This window comes from Sus scrofa, chromosome 4, assembly GCF_000003025.6.
Source record: "Sus scrofa isolate TJ Tabasco breed Duroc chromosome 4, Sscrofa11.1, whole genome shotgun sequence".
Taxonomy (NCBI): domain Eukaryota; kingdom Metazoa; phylum Chordata; class Mammalia; order Artiodactyla; family Suidae; genus Sus; species Sus scrofa.
Window position 1 is genome coordinate 73,518,302 of NC_010446.5, and position 16,793 is coordinate 73,535,094.

Here is a 16,793-nt window from a genome sequence, read left to right on the forward strand (position 1 = left end):
AATAGACAAGTGTTTGTATATTTGCTTGAGTCCTCGGAAATCATAAAATGATGATGTTTGAAAAGAACCAACTTCCCATAGAAACTAAAGATTTAACAACCTATTAAAAATAGACTTTTTTCTGCCACTGTCTATTTAAAATAGGAAGCTCACACACTCATATCATTCGAAATTCAAACACAGTAATAACAGGAATACACTAAATCCTTTCTTTTATCTTTGGATAGATGCTTGGCATTGTTTTTCTAATCTTTAGACACGCTAGGTCATGTGGATAGGAAAGGGAAAAGAGGTGATCTCTTACTGGGTGGAGGTACCAGACACGATGCTACTTAATTAACACGCAATGTTTTACTTAATCCTTAAAATCATCCTTTGGGGAAGATGCTAATATCCCCATTTTTTATAGATAAAGAACCTCAAGTGTAGGTCAGCTAAGTTGCTGGTCCCCATTAAGAGTGATGGCATATGCTTGTGACCAGGGCTGTCCATTCTTTCCATGATGTAACTGTATTATTAGGCTTCAGTTAAGGGACTAAGGCTTTGTTCTCCTTTTTACCATTATACTAACTTTGAAGATACCTTTTCCTGAGAATATGATCATTTTCAATACCTAGTAATTTATTAGGGAGGATTTCTGTGGCTTTTGACAAAGTTTAAACTGACGATTCTGGAGTTGATACTTGTCAGATAACAAAAGTATTTTTTCCACTTAACATTAAATTCATTAATAACAATACCACAAAATTACTTCTGCCAGAAACCTCATAAAACAGGAACTAATCAAAGCAAACACATTTAACAGCTAATGATGATTTTAATTTAGCTGTAAATGCCTCAAAGGCTAGTAATTAGAGAGCAGTTATATGCTTTCTGTTTTGCAAAATAAATCGTTGTTGCATGTTTTCCCACAATTTTCTCTATTTAATTTTGCTAAAATAGTGTTCTCTGTGCAAAATTTTTAAATAGAGCTAATGGCTAGATAATTTAGATAACCATATTACAATCAATTTTCTGTTTACAATAATGTCTTATGAAGATGTTTCAAACACTAAAACTGGCCACAAATGTGCTATTTTATTTAACAACAAAAAGGGCCAAGTATATAAACTCTTTGCATCTCCTGATTACATGGTCCTACTCACTGTGGATTTAATGAAGGGTTACTTCTTTAGCAATAGGGATGTGAGTCATATATCATGACACCATTATCGCTCCAGACAATAAAAGTTAACCTAAAATTACATGTTTTCCCCAAACGGGCAAGATCATCAGTATTTTCTCTTTAGCATTTAGACCACCAACTCCAAAATCACCAAACCAAATTAGAGATCAATGATATTAAGTTACCCTCAGATGTCTATATGGCTGGTCTAGGGGTTTCAACAGAAAGGGAGCAAGGCAGGGAGTTTTCCTACTGGATGTGAAGAATACCAACTAGAAAATTGAGAATAGTGCCAATAACTATTCAGGAAGACAAAATTCTCTTGAGGAGGGAGACCATCCAAGGAGTGAGGTATAGGTGCTATAATTTTGAGCCCCAGGATGGGAAAAACAAATGCATCAAACCAAAAACAAAAGTTAAATTTGGGGTATTTAACTAGAGTAGCTGTTATTTCTTCCCCATTCCCCAATAAAAAATTATTGAATTTTTCTTGCTTAAGATAGAAATAATAGACGCTCATTTTAAAAAAAAAATCAAATAATGTATATTATGTAAAGAAAAACAATAAAGGCTCCTTGGACTCTCCAACCATGGAATAAAGATAACCAGCTTTAATTTTTTGATGACTCTGCATCTGTGCTTTACATTGTACATACATACACAAATAGATGTTTTTACACATCTAAGAGGGCACCTCCATTGTATTCTGTCGGGATATGTGCTTTTAAAGTTGTGTAGGGTGTAGCTATCATATACGGAGTCGTACTACAGATGTTTTTATTGTTACTTTGGATTTTGGTGGCAAGATGTGAAACCTTCCCTCATATCGGTAACACAGTTTCCATCTCCTAATTAAGGACATGAGAACATGAAATTTAACTGTATCTAATAATATACATATTTAATCATATCTTATTTGGGGTCTAATGTTTTGGAAAAAAATAGATATCATATTCATTTTCTTGACTTTTGTGTTCATTGTATTTTGTCCATCTCTTGTTATCCTTTCATATGTGTTTTATTTACTCTTTATACTATTTGATGAAAAAGAAAAAGAAAAATATTCAAGACACCAATTCAAAAGAAGAATACTCTGAAGTTGTGTAAGAACATATGGAGCACAACATAAAATGTTATTGAAGGACATTAAAGAGAATCCATATAATTGATGAGCTTACCAGGCCAACACTCAATAAAGAAAAGACTTATGTGTCCCACACATAATCTTTAAATTTGAAGTAATTCTAAGCATAATCACAAGAGGGTTTGCCAGATTTTTAAAGTTTATTAGGAAAAATAAAATTTCAAGTATAGCCAAAATCATTCAGAAAAAGACCAAATAAATTTTGGTCCTCAAAATATTTCTCCTGTAAGGACCTGCTTTTGTTACCTTTCAAATGAAGTCAGAGAAACTTACAGTCCTTTACTGCTCACAGAATGTAAGAATACCTTCAATTTCTTTCTGCAAAAGGCCTCTGAAGCAGGGAAATATAAAACTTCTTCTAGCATCCCATTTTAACCGTTATTGACTTTCATTTTTGGAAGTTATTTTTGAGGTCTAAACTAAATCTCTTATCCTTAAGCTTGTTTCTTATTTTGTCACCATTCTTTGTGCTTTAAGGCTGCGAATTCTTCAAGGCTCTTATTAAGTTCTCGTCATGTTTTTTCTCACTGTTGGGAGAAAAATAGTGGCTCCATAAATGTTGCCTTATTGTCATGCCTCTGCTGGAAAATCCAAATTTTTAATTTTTTTATTATATTTTTCTCAAACCTGATTGGGGCAGGAGGGCTGCAAGGTTGTCTAAAGGGGGGAGCCTATGGTGGTTATAAGAGAAAATTTTGTTTTGAGGAACTTGTCCTCACTTTTACCCACCCAACAGTTTAAACAGGCATGTAGGAGTTCTGTTGTGACTCAGTGGGTTAAGACCCCACATAGGGTCTATAAGGATGCATGTTCAATACCTGGCCCTGCCCAGTGGGTTAAAGATCCAGTGTTGGTGCAAGTTGTGGAGTAGGTCACAGATGTGGCTCAGATACGGCCCTGCTGTGGCTGTGGCGTAGGTCTGCAGCTGAGGCTCCCATTCAATCCCTAGCCTGGGAACTTCCTTATGCCACTACAGGTGCGGCCCTAAATAGGAAAACAAAACAAAGGGGAAAATAGGCATATAGCAAAGAATGTTACAATAAACAATAATCTATTTTCCAAGTTTGCCAAGCTTAAGCTAATGCTATATTTATATAACACCATGTATGACTAGCATTATATGATTCCTGGTATATTTTCACATACAAGATTTCATTTCATTTTCTCAACAACTCTCTGAATTATCACTGATGTTATCATTCCCATGGACGAGGACATTCAGAGTGTTGACAGGATGTGCCCAAGGTCCCTAGATCAGAGCAGAACAAGCCCTAGAGTATTTCTTCTTCATACACTCAAGTACTCTTTGGCTCTATCAAAAGTCCAGATCATTAAGTTGGACAACCTCCTGGCATTCATGTAGTATGTTAAATGTTTAGGTGAACGGATTATTTTTTCCTGTGAATGAGTATCCTGCCTGCTATCACCATTTGTAGCAAATAAAATAGTGCCCCAGCCCAAAGATAGCCGCATCGTAACACCCCCAAACCCGTGAATGTGTTACATTACATGTCAAGAGGAAATTAAGGTGGTGGATGGAATAATAGTTGCTAAACAGCTGACCCGAAAATAAGATTACCCTGGATCATCCAGTGCGGTCAAGGCAAACCTGAGAGTCCTTTAAATGTGGAAGAGAGGCCAGAAGAGACAGTGTCAGAGTGATGAGAAAGACTAAACCAGGCATTGCTTGCTTTGAATTTGGAAGGGGCCATGAGGCAAAGAAAGCAGGAACCCTTCAAATGCTGAAAAAGTCCAGACCATGGATGCCCAATGAGAGGTTGTTTCCCAACACTTAAAACTTGGTGTCTTTCTAACACCAAGTTTCCCAACGCTAACTAGGTGTACAGCATTTCAATTCAGTTCTGACACCAACCCCCAGATCTGTGCTAATAGACCCCACAGACAGAGGGCTTGGTTCACAAGACTGCTCACACTTCAGACATCAGTGGCCAAAGTCATGTCCAAGCTGCCCACATTCCTGCCTGGCTGACTATAGATTCAGGGCTTCATGACGCCTCCTCAGGTTCAATAATTTGCTGGAATAACTCAAAAAACTCAACAAACACTAAATGCTATTACCACTTTATAATAAAGGAACAATTTAAGAAAAGCCAAATGAAAGATGCTTAGGGCAAGGTATGGGGAGAGGAACAATCAGAGCTTCCACAGCTTCTTCAGAACCTCCCTGTGCTCGGCCCCCCCCCGAAACTCTCCAAACCCCCTTGCTTAGGGGTTTTAAATAGAGGTTTCATTAGGTAGGCATGGTTAATTAAATTGTTGGCCATTAGCAATTAAGCTCAGTCTCCATCTCAGCTTGGAACGTGGTAGGGCTAAAATCCCAACGCTCTATTCTTGGCTTGGTCTTTTCTAGGACCAGCCTCCATCTTGAAGCTCTTTTGGAGACCCTCAGCCTGTTAATATACCAAAGACACTCGAAAAAACTCCAAAGGTTTGAAGAACTCTGTGTCAGGAACCAGGAATAAGAACTAATTATTTTTAATTAAAGCACCCTCTCTAGAACCTCCAAAAGGGTATATAACCCTGCCAACACACCTTGATTTCAGTCCATGGAGACCCATTTTAGAATTCTGACTTCCAGACCAATTTGTTTTATTTTAAGCCACTAAATTTGTGACAATTTGTTAGAGCAGCAATAGGAGACTAATACATCATTTTATAAACATTTGCAACAGATTATCACACTCATGTAGGGAAGCAAAACAAGGTATTAAAAACATGGGAAGAGTTTTGGTTTTTGTTTGTTTTATTTTTTAGTTATTGTATTTATAAAAGATTTTATTTTTCACAGTAATTTTTTCCTCTTGTATAACTGTTTGTATCAAGGCAATGCAAAGTGACAGGATACCAACATTTGAAGGAAAATACACTATTTTCAGATCAGATATCAGCTGTCAACTTGGATAGAAGGTATGGTTCTGATATTTTACAGCCCAGTTCACAAAAATTTTACATGCTTATAATTCAGTTCTGGTGTGAAAAATTTGCTCAACTATGTTGCATATGGTGTGCACAATAAGAAATCTAGGGACACAGCCTGTACAGATTGGGTTTAAATGTGAATGGATACATGAAAACATAAAATAAAAATGAGACTGAAAAAATACTCCCTTGAAGCCAGTAAAGTCAATAAGTAATATACATCAACAAGTATCCTCAAACACACAAAATGAGTAAGTATTTTGTACTATTTATTCACAATTCAGATTGCAGCATACTCTCTTTAGCTGGGGCTGAATGCAGATGGTAGCCAGAAATCAAGAAACCCAATGTTAATTAATTAAGCACTATTTTCTGTTGATTGAATCAAAAGACTATGACTTATAAGGTCGAGATCTATAAAGTACAGATGGAGGAGGAAAAAATCCTTTCAATATTATTATACACACAGACTGATCATTATTCTGTTGAAATTCATTTTTAAAGTACTCATATCATTTTCAACCTGAAAATACTAAGTATTCAGATTAGTGTTTTGATGAAAGGGACATAGATGAGCTTATATTTCTTTTTCACTTTAAAGTAAATGGAAACATAAAGAATTTAGGTCCATAAAACAAGTTGATAATTGGGGATTTTTTAAAAAACCATGTTAAAAAAACAGAGTTCTTAATCTGCTCTAAAGAATCATAGTTTTTGACAGTAAATAAAATAACTAAGCTTACGCTGTATCACTTTTCAAAGCAAACGTATTGAACCATTTATTCTCTTGTTTTCAGAATAGATAATTCATTATTTTTGTGGATATTGCTTTTACTATTTATATATATTAAAAATAAAGGTTCCTAATTTTTGTGGATATTGCTTTTGCTATTTATATATATTAAAAATAAAGGTTCCTAATTTTTATGGATATTGCTTTTACTATTTATATATATTAAAAATAAAGGTTCCTAATTTTTTTATTTGTAAATCTTTTATTAATTCATGTATTCAACAAAAAATATATTGGTTTCCATTGGAAGACTTTTTAAATTTTTACTAAAATTTAAATTTTAAAATACATGAATACACATATGATGAATCTCTGAAAGCATGTGTGTACATGTGTATATGTGCATATGAGTGGGTATAATATGTATTCAGGATTGATTGTATAGAAAGATGAGAAGCTGGAAAAGTTTATTAGACTGATATTCAGAGGTAACCACTATTAATAGTTTTTGTTCATTATTCAAAATTTTTCATATATCTTCATTCATTCATTGAACTAACATTTACTGAGTACCTATTATGTATCAAGCATTCTTCTAGTTTCTTGAGATGCATTAAAGAAAAAATAAACCAACAAAATCCATTTTTCTCTTTTCTATCCCCTAAACTTTTAAAAATATAGAATGACTCATATTTCTTAAAACACTTCAGGATTTACATATTTTTGTCTATATTACTTAATCTTCATGGTTATTATTTAAGAGGAATCATTTTTCTTTTCAATTTTTTTAAACTAGAAAATAAATGCTTGAGTTCTGATTTACTCTTCAACTTCAAATCCAGATGCTTTAGCTCAGGGTCTGCTATATTCAGAGTACCCAAGACATGTTTTTTTTTTTTTTTAATCTATCTTCACCTTATCATTTCTATACTTTTTTCATAATAAATCAGAATAATGTCACCTATTATCTAATGAACAGACTCAAATTATGTCAAAACCTAACTCAAAGCTAGGCAATGCTAGCCGCAAACAATTTTGCATCTCCTTTGATAAAAGCTTAGCCAGGCCTCTGTATGTGGTTGGCATTTTGTGCCTTACACACATGTCCCTGTGTCAGGGTGAAGAGGAGATTCTATTCATCCCAGCTTGGTTTGGCAAGCGACATCGGCCAGGAAGAAGAGCTGCCTTCTTGTAATTCATCTTCCCAGACGGGGTGCCTTTTTTGCAATTCATAAATGGCATAAAAGCATCATATGTGGATTAGGATAGCAAAAATCTCTTGTTAGCTTGTTTCTCTTATTCACCTGAAACCATAGTTACTTGATTTATCTTTTGACTCTACTAAAAACATGCACCAGTAACTATATAGTTTTATATCCATATAACTAAAATTATATAGTTTACTATATAGTTTTATATCTGTAGCATTAAAATAGTTTTCTCCCAGACATAAAGATATTTTAAATGTTTTCTGCAATTTTCCAATACAATTGGCTCAATAATTTCTTTCTCAATATTCTGGGACAAAGATCACAGTTTTCCAAAACAAAGTTATAGGAAAATGGGTCCAACAGGCATCAAAAGGGACAAATAGCCCATCTGGGCTGGCTTGTGGAAGGAAAGAGAGCTCTCTAACTTCCTCTTCTTATAAGGGCACAAATCCCATCGTGAGAGTCCCACTCTCATGTTGGCTAGTTTCAAGAAGAAATGACAAATCAACTTTGCCATCACCTGACCATTCAACTAGTGTCGGCCATGGTGACAACACAAAACAAAATCAATTTATGCTACTTTGACACAAAATCACTCACAGCCCAAAATACGGTGATCCTATTTATTTGTTCTTAAGATTTATCTTTAGTTGTAATTCAGTAGCCCCAACTCCACCATTTTAAAAAACTTCATGCTGTGAGATGGCCAAAAAAAAAAAAAAAATCAGGTATACTAGAGTATTCTCTATAATTTCTGAATTTCCTGAAAGAGTTTCTATGCTTCTTGCTAAGTAATAACATCATTCTGTAATATAACAGAGTGAATGAAAATGAAGCCTTAAACTTCTATCTACAAAAACTGAATAACTTAAGGTTATTTTTTAAAAAAAGATATGATTTAAGTTTAAATTTGTTGATATTCAAATACCTGAATGTGTCACATGTATTGGAAAAACTACCCTGTCAGGAAGGAGCTTATTAAACTTTCTGCTGCTTACATTGCAAAAATATCATATGAGTCAGCTACTAGAGAATGCAATCTGCTAATTCAGTCAAGACAAAAGCATCCATTGTTCTTGCATTATGTGATATTTTCACATGGGTTTATCATTCTGTGGGATGCTTGCTGCATACACAGTTGTAGAAGGAACCATAATATGGAACTGAACTTGGAGGTCCTCAGATCTAGCCTATTGAAGATTAATGATATTTTCACTGTTAAGATACCTCAATTTCCAAAGAACAATATGATATGTTAATATAAATTGTTTTAATATAAAGAAAATATATTTTAATATAAAGAAAATATATTTCAGGGTCAACTGAATAAGATAAAACAGCTGTTAATCTCCAAATTTCATAAATGATCAAAGTAGCTAGCATTCATGTGTTACCAAGTATCTCAGTCAGTTCAGGCTGCTATAATAAAATACTACACACAGGGGGCTTCAACAGCAGACCTTATTTCTCACAGTTCTGGATGCTGGAAGATAGTGCCAGCAGATTGGCTTCCAGATTGCAGGTGTCCACCCTACCTCTGTGTGCTCACTGGCCTTGCTTGTGACTGGAGAGAGATCCCTCTCCCTCTTCCTCTAAGGGCACTGATCCTATCAGGAAGGTCCTACTTTCATAACCCAATCTAAACCTGATTATATTACCACACTCCAAAGCCAATAATCAAGAGGCAAATATAGGGAGAAAGGAAAGATACTTGACTTAGAAGAAAAGTCAGCAATCTGGGGAGAAGATGGACTTACGTCCTGAGACCAGCTATAGAGATTCTGTTCAGCCCTGACACCTTTTGAAGGGAAAAAAGGAAAGAATCTCAGTGAATCAGTGAGGCAGGAGGTTGGATTCTGCATCATCCTCCATTGCGTGCAGACTGGCTGGCTCCGTCTGTCTTCCAACGGGATCTTGCCCAGGTGATCAGCCTGCCAGCCTGCGGGATTGCTAAGGGAGCTGTTGAGGGTAGAGAGCTGGTTATTCTTTAACTACTTCAGTCTTCATTCTTACTTGTTTTAATCTAGGAAGAGAATCAACAGGTTAGGCTAGGCATGGTATATATTCAGGAGAATTAGGTTAAATTGCCTGGTGATCTCATGCCTATAATTAAGTTCTTTTAAGGTTAGAGGGGAACCGAAATGGGCAAACAGGAAAGGGGCAAAAAAGCTGCTTTCTATCATCTCCCAAAGGCTCCACATCCAAATATTATCACCTTGGGTGTTACGGCTTCAGTGTATACATTTTGCAGGAACACAAATATTCAGTCCATATCCCCATAACACCATAAAACCTAGCACCCCTTATTGTCATCTCCAATCCAAGTCACAGCTCTGTCCGTATCACAGGTGATCCAATGGGAAAACAGCATGAAAAAAAAAAGTTCCCTAAATGTTTTCAAGTGGTTGTTCTACTTAATGAGTATTAATCATAATTAAGAAACTATTATCTTTCAAAACAGCAGTGGTTAATGCCACATAAACTGTCCAGTTTGTTAAAACCTGGACTTTATAAATTGCAGATGTTTCAGTTATTTGTGATAATTGCAGTGGTTTATAGGACTTTATAACTGTTATTGGTTGACTTGCGTTACAGTGTTGATATTAATATCTCAAAGGAAACAAAAGTTAATCATCCTTAATTTTCTAAAACCAAAATACTCTTTCATTAGATAAAGCAGATTATTTGTAAGCCTAAATACTGAAACATCCTAACTATAAAATTGTTCTAAAATGATTTTCAAAAATAGCCTTGTTTTTTTTTTAAATTATAATGACAGCAATTGAAAAATGATTTTCTGGGGTATGGATTAAAATTATGAAACGGCTGCATAAGTATTTGGGAACTGAACAAATAAATAAATGAGTAGTAGGTGGTAGGAGCCAGATTTCTCACTTTAACTTCAGGTATTTACAGAAAACCCAGAGGAAAGTGCTGGAATGAACCATGTGATCCAGCATTAGAATCAGTGGATCAGTATGAGCCCATGTTGAGTTCGTTATAGATGCAGATAGATGGATTCAGAAATAATGAGAGATATTGTTACTAAACCTGGGTTCGGCTGCTCACCCCTCAGAAGGCAGCGATTCAAGAGGTGAGGTCAGTAGAAAGGAGAGGTGTTTTCCTCTGAAAAGCGGGCAATCTGAGGAGACAATAGACTTGTGTCCAGAGACCAACTCAGAAGATTCTGCTCAGTCGTGACAATTTTTAAAGGGAAAAATGATGGCGGGGGAGAACCTCAGAGAATCTTTGAGGCTGGAGATTGGGGTCAGCATCCTTCTCCATTGTATGCAGACTGGTCGACCCTTCAGGTGTGATCTTGCTCGAGGGATGTGCCTGCAGGATTGCTAATAGAGCTGTTGGCGGTGGAGAGCTAGTCATTGTTTAACTGCTTAATTCTTCATTCTTGCTTCTTTTTACCTGGGAAAAGAATCAACAGGTAAGACAAGGCACGGTGCGCATTCAGGAGAACACAAGTCAGGAGTTAGGTTTAAAATGTCTAGTGGGTTTACTCCTATAATGAGTTTCTTTTAAGATTAGAGGGTATCAGAAATGGACAAACAGGAAAGGGGCAAAAGAGTTGCTTTAATATTTGTGTATATGTGGTCGGTACACATCTCATAGTTCTGTTCACTGAGGCCTTGAGGCAATCACACTCCCATAGTAACATGCAAACTCAGTGCCCAGATCTTGGTCTCTGATGCTATTCAATTAAAGGAACCAGGGCCCTTTGGCAAAATGACAGATCCTCAGGCTGGCACAGCAAATACGCAAGATGAACCTGGGGGATCTTGACAAATGAGAAAGTAAGGAAGTGTTCAAAAAAGCAAACAAAGCACACAAGCCACCAGCCTCAAAGGATGGAGCAGGTCAGGAAACACAGGGGCCAACCCGAAGGTACTCTCCATGACTAAGTATGCAAAGAAGAGGCTCACCAAGTGCTCGTTAAAATGAGGGCCAACGACAGCCTGAAGCATAAACCAGCAGAGTGTTGAACTCCAGAGACAAAGAGAAAATCATGTAAGTTTCTTGAGAGACGAGAAAAGGACTAACAAAGGAAAATAACAGTCTGCCATCAGATTTCTCATCTGCAACAGTGAAAATCAGAAAACAGTTTGGGGAAATTGTCCCTGGAATTTGTTCCTGCCTAGCCAAGCATTTATAAATACATACAGAAGACACAAACCCACTTTCAGATACTTCACATTCCAGAAGCACATCACTCATCACTATTGAAAGTTTAGGTTTTGAGGGGGGTGGGAGGCAAAGGGAGAGTAAAATATTCCACCCAAATGAAAAATCCCCAAAGGTAATAATAATATAACATATATGAAACAGGGGTGGATAAAGGACCCTGTGGAAATTATGTGAAAATAAATTTTGATCGTCTGTCTGCAAATGGCAAAAGTCTTTGTCTGCTGAAACTAAAAGTATCTAAGGATTCAGTTGCTGACTCCCACCAAAATGCAAGAGAAACATGAGCAGTTGAAAAATAAACACAATTTACCACGATTCCTTTCAAGTTCCCAGATCAGTTCAATTACTTAAACCACAAGATTATAAACTGCTGTATAAAAAGATCTATTAACATTCATGACTACTTATCTTTGTGAATCAGTAATTTTTCTATTCTGTGTAACCAAAAGTCCAAAATAACTTCTTTCCAGGCTGAGATTTATACCAGACCTCACTATCGTTCCTTGCTGTCAATTTAACATTTTATCATATATAAAATATATTAAAATTGTTAGCATTCTTTAAAATAGCCTCAGTGTCCTTATGTACTTGCCTCATATATTACAAAGTTGAATGTATAGTTGATCCTCCTAAAAGAGTGATTTTCTACTTATTTTATATGTAAATAGCTTTTAGGGGTTTTTCTATTTAAAACAGTTGAAAACTCTGGCTGTTTTCAAGTAGACACACGATAGACAAAATGACAAATCACAGACCAATGATTCTGAGCAGGAAAGTCACATTAACAAAGCTGTGGTTTACAAAAAAATAATTCTGTGGATGGAAGAGAAGGGAAATTTACGACATAAAAGAGGATAAGGCAGGTAATGTCCTAGCAGGTATTTTGATGATCAGAGTTACACTTTGTTAAGCACTTACTGTGTACCTGGGATTGTGACAGGTCCTTCACACACATTATCCATCTTCTCTCTTTCTCAGAACCAGCCAGGCAGGTGTTATCACCTTCGTTTTAGTGGCCTAGAGTGGGTAAGTGACAGGAACAGTCCAGGCTCTTTGCATGGTAGAGCATAACATTGCTCTTCAGCTATTTTAGAGTACTGTGTATGGCTGGAAAAAAAATAGATGGCAATTCTTTCAGATATGTTATTTATTGCATGTGAATCCACCAAAAAAATTCATACAGGAAAGCAGTGAGTAATTAACATGTATTTGTGGATAGACAAAAGATTAAACAAAGATGTTCAGCCCTTCCAAAATTCCCACGGCCTTTGGTTTCGAACAAGAAATGCTACCTGATTAACGTATATACGTTCCTCATGTATCTTTTTCTTTTTGTTGTTTCTATTCGAAATCTGAGTCTAATTATGTTTGCAAAATCCTCAATTCAGAAGATTTCAGCAGACTTGTCCTTCTCCATATATTCGTATGGTAGTACTTTCTTCTTAGTAAACTGAAACTTCAAAAACAAGTTTTGGATTGAAAATTTATCTGAGTTTGTTTGAAGATAGTAAAAGTGAAAAAAACAAAAAAAACAACAAACCCACACATTTGAATGCAGGAAGCCTTTAAGCGAGAAGATCGAAGATCGTTCTCTCCTGTGCCCCTCCCCTCCCCCATTCTTCCTGTGAAGCATCAGAATAGGCGTCCCTCGTCTGAACTAAATCACCCACCGTGCGTAGCTGATATCCTAAGCACAGACATGTATATCTCATAACCAGAGCTCTCACACCTTATCAGAGCATTCTCATCTGAAAGGCAAGGGTGTTGGAACCCAGGCTTTTGGTATGTGGTCCTATCAATTAGGGGCAAAGAAAAAAAAATGGCATGATGGGGAGGATGGGGGGGTGCAGCCGGTGTTTGGGCTTCACTTCGCTTAAGCCTATTAAGGTCTGATTCATTATGATGTGTTACCTGATGGTGGGCAAAGCAGCTGAACTTTGTATTTCTTTGTGAGCCTGACATTTCCTCCACACAATTTAAAATTAAACCTTTTATTAGTCCAGGGAAGGCTGAGGTGGGAAACAATAGAGGCCCAGGGAGAGTAATTATTTCTGTTCCATTGTGTAGGACGGTTGAGCTTTTGATTAGTTGTGCTATACAGTACTTAACAGCTAACCAATCTTACCATGATTAACAATACAGAGGGTTTTTTTTCTTTTCTTTTTTTTTTTTAAATCCTAACAGTGGGCTGCACACCCCTGAAATGTTGGCATTACATGTTTCTTGGTGACTTCAATCTTGTTTTTAAAATACCTCTCATTTTCTGGGGTGTTTGAAAACGACTGTACTATCAATAGCGTGGAGTAGTGAGCAGCAGGCCAGGCAAGAGGGGATCACTATAATACGGATGCACAAAGCTGTGGGTTGTACACCATTAAGTGTTCTCAGTGTGTTTCTAATGAGCTTATGATGGCCTCACCGAATTGCTGTTTCTACTCCAGCCCAGTAAATTACAGTAGGCCCAAATTAAATCAGTGGGATTCAATAGAAACCAGTCTTCATCAGGGTCCACAATTGTAAGAATTAAAAAAAAAAAATCATACTTAATCATATTTAACCATGTCCATTGTCCCCAGAGCATGAGGCTTTTTCCCCTCAAAATATTTGGGTGCTAAAGGGATACATAGTTGCTTCATGGTCAAGGAGCAATTTTATTCCATTTCCTTCCTTACCCACATACAATTCTTATTTCACTTCTGGTCATTCCAAACCACTTGCAGAGTGAACACTGAAGTTGAATTCCAATTCGAGAATCACTCTGAAGCAGTAAGATTATCATTATCAGGTCTGTATACATTAGTTACTAAATACGTGTAGCTTTCTCTTGGACTTTAAAGTGTTCTAAAAGCTGGGATTTGGTAAATTATATATTATTAGGTAGCAATAACTTATATGATTGGCTAAAACTATTCTTTAAAAGCTGTAAGGAGAGACTACAACATATGTCATCCACCTTGTGGTACAGATAAAAGAAGCCACGCCACATACATTGACTTTCAAGAGTAAAAATAAAATGCTACCATAGTTTGACCCAGGAGAAACAAAATGGGGGTAATCACAACTTTAAAAATTATTTCTCACAGCTATGTCAGGCAGTTCATCCTTACAGAGCTTGCTGTCTAAGGGTTAAATAAGCATTACACACATTAACCAATTTAGTTTCAATCTTTCCTTTATGATTTTCATTGCTATACAAGCCCTTGGTTTGGGCTACATAGGAAGGGAAAAAAAATGCCCCAAAGAGTATTTAAGGGGACTAGACTCCTAGTTTCCATTTTCTAAAACCAGATGGCATAATTCCTACCCCTTAATGTATTAATTGGTTATCATGTTACTGGTGGAGGGTCAAATTAGGCTATTTAATTTATCGTAGGAAATAAAATTGCTCTCTCCTTCCCACAAAACCAGCCATCATCCTGCAGTCTCTCCCCAACTGGCTCAAACCACTCTCTGCTTTTCACGGAGAGCAGCTTAACAACAGGACTTTATACAGTTATAAATAAATAATCCAGGTTCTCATTCCTAAAATGGAACACGGCACTGAGCTGGTGGAGAAGCTGGCATCTTGCATCCTGCGTATGTGAAGCATCAGCCTTGATTAGCGTGGACAGGAGATCGGAAAGCCATGAAGCACTTTTGAAACCTTGATAGGAAGTGACTCTCCCTAGATGCAGATTTATTGATACTGACAACATTGTTTTTTTCTCAATTTTTAAAAAAGTGAAAGTACCTTGTACATGGAAAAATACAGAAGCCAAATGAATAATGAAAAAAACAACAGCTCAGTAGAACTGAATGTCCCAGCTCCTGAAAGAACCAGTGTGTGGGGAGAAAGGGAGAGAGAAAGAGGAAAAAAAAAAAAAGGAAGGGAGGTAGTGTAGGGTGGAATGAAGGAAAGGTTAGATACAAAACGCTTTCAGCAGAATTTAAAAAAATAAATATTCTATATAATCTTCAAATGTTCGCAAAAACCCAGTCTTTGGTTTCATCTATTTCTTTAAATGAAATGCCTATGATACTCAGCAACATTAGCCTGAAACCTACAATCTTTGGGGAAATAACCTCTCATAATGACTTTATCTACTTCTACCAGCCAAGAAAAGAGAGTTTTGTCAAAGTGAATCCCCTCCCCACCAAAGAAAGAAAGATAGAAAGAAAACGAAAATACAGCGCCAAAGCATAGCAGTGTTCACAAATGTCAAAGTTTCTTAATTTCCTCGTTGTTGTTATTAAGGAAAAAAGAGAGCTTTTATCAAGCCTCCCCAAATTTATTTGTGGTTTAGTCAAAAACTGAGTCACTGAATAGCCGAATTACAAAAAAATCCCAGTTCTATAACCCATTCTTCCTCAATATCCTCAAACTCTCTCTTTACCAACACCACCACCGGGAGAGCTGGAAATCACCCCCAATGTTGGAAGTGAAGATGTTTAGTCCAGGCTGTCCTGTCCTTTCCAGAACTGTGTCCTCAGAGAAGAACATTCTCCTTTGGGGGCTGAAAGGGCTCTTCTGGACCCTGCTCCCCAGCTCCAGCCCCAGCTCCTTGAACAGGCTTTCAGTGCCAAAGACAAGATTTTCCTTCGTTCTTTATGACCGCTCTGTCACAGTAAATACACTCAGAAAGAGCAGCTCTTCTACCACATCCTTTCACTGGGATAAAACCCCAGAGTTAACGCTTTCCTCATCAGGGCAGCGCATGAGCACTGGTTCTTAAGGGAGCCCAGTGCTGGCTTAGGACCGTCATGTTTACCACAACCTAGAAAGCCACTGCGGGGCTGGGGGGAGGGTCGAAGATCACCCAGGCTCTACAGAATGGATGGCACCACTGGTGGGAGTCTTTGACCCAAGTATTGCAATGGCCGTTGAGGCGGTACAATCCTTCAGGACAAAGAAACAAGTCAAAAGTATGGATATGAAAAATATGATAGAAGCAGGCCAATTCCTATGCCCCTCTCTCAACACGTGACGTTTCCTTTGGAATTTCTCCGGGGTGGAGATTGAGTTTCCCGCGTGTGGCGGGTGCTCTGTCACTTGTAGGTCATCACTTCCATGGCTTGTCATTCCATGGTTGCAATGGGACAGGATATATCATTTTGAAACCCTTGGGGCAATCAAAAAAATTATTACCCATCAAGATGTTGACAAAATATTGGAATGCAAGAGAATAGTAATGTAGAAGACAAGCAGTATCTTTTAAATAGAAAAAAAAATTAATGTAGTGAAAAGAGCTTAGCAGTTGGCACCAAAGCAATGCATTAAGACATGATATGAAACTTTCAAAGCTGTAATATTTGTTACATGAATCTTTATTTGACATAATAGTGATATAGCCTCTATTGTGAAATTTGGGGAGGTTATTTGGTCTGAAGGAGTACCTAAGTGGGGTAGAGACTTTTTAGTTTGTT

The 16,793-nt window shown here is 36.9% G+C and overlaps 1 long non-coding RNA gene across 3 annotated transcripts; it reads right to left on the reverse strand.

Moving 5' to 3' along the window:
- Positions 4,976 to 16,065, reverse strand: LOC110260288. 3 transcript variants are annotated; one of them, XR_002343304.1, is made up of 4 exons: positions 12,683 to 16,062; positions 12,309 to 12,497; positions 10,245 to 10,613; positions 4,976 to 9,216 (listed from the first exon to the last, which is right to left on the reverse strand). It is a non-coding gene; the product is annotated as an uncharacterized LOC110260288 (long non-coding RNA). The 3 variants fall into 3 exon arrangements; XR_002343302.1 differs by lacking the exon at positions 4,976 to 9,216 and having other exon boundaries at positions 9,835 to 10,613; positions 12,683 to 16,065; XR_002343303.1 differs by lacking the exon at positions 4,976 to 9,216 and having other exon boundaries at positions 9,835 to 10,613; positions 12,316 to 12,497.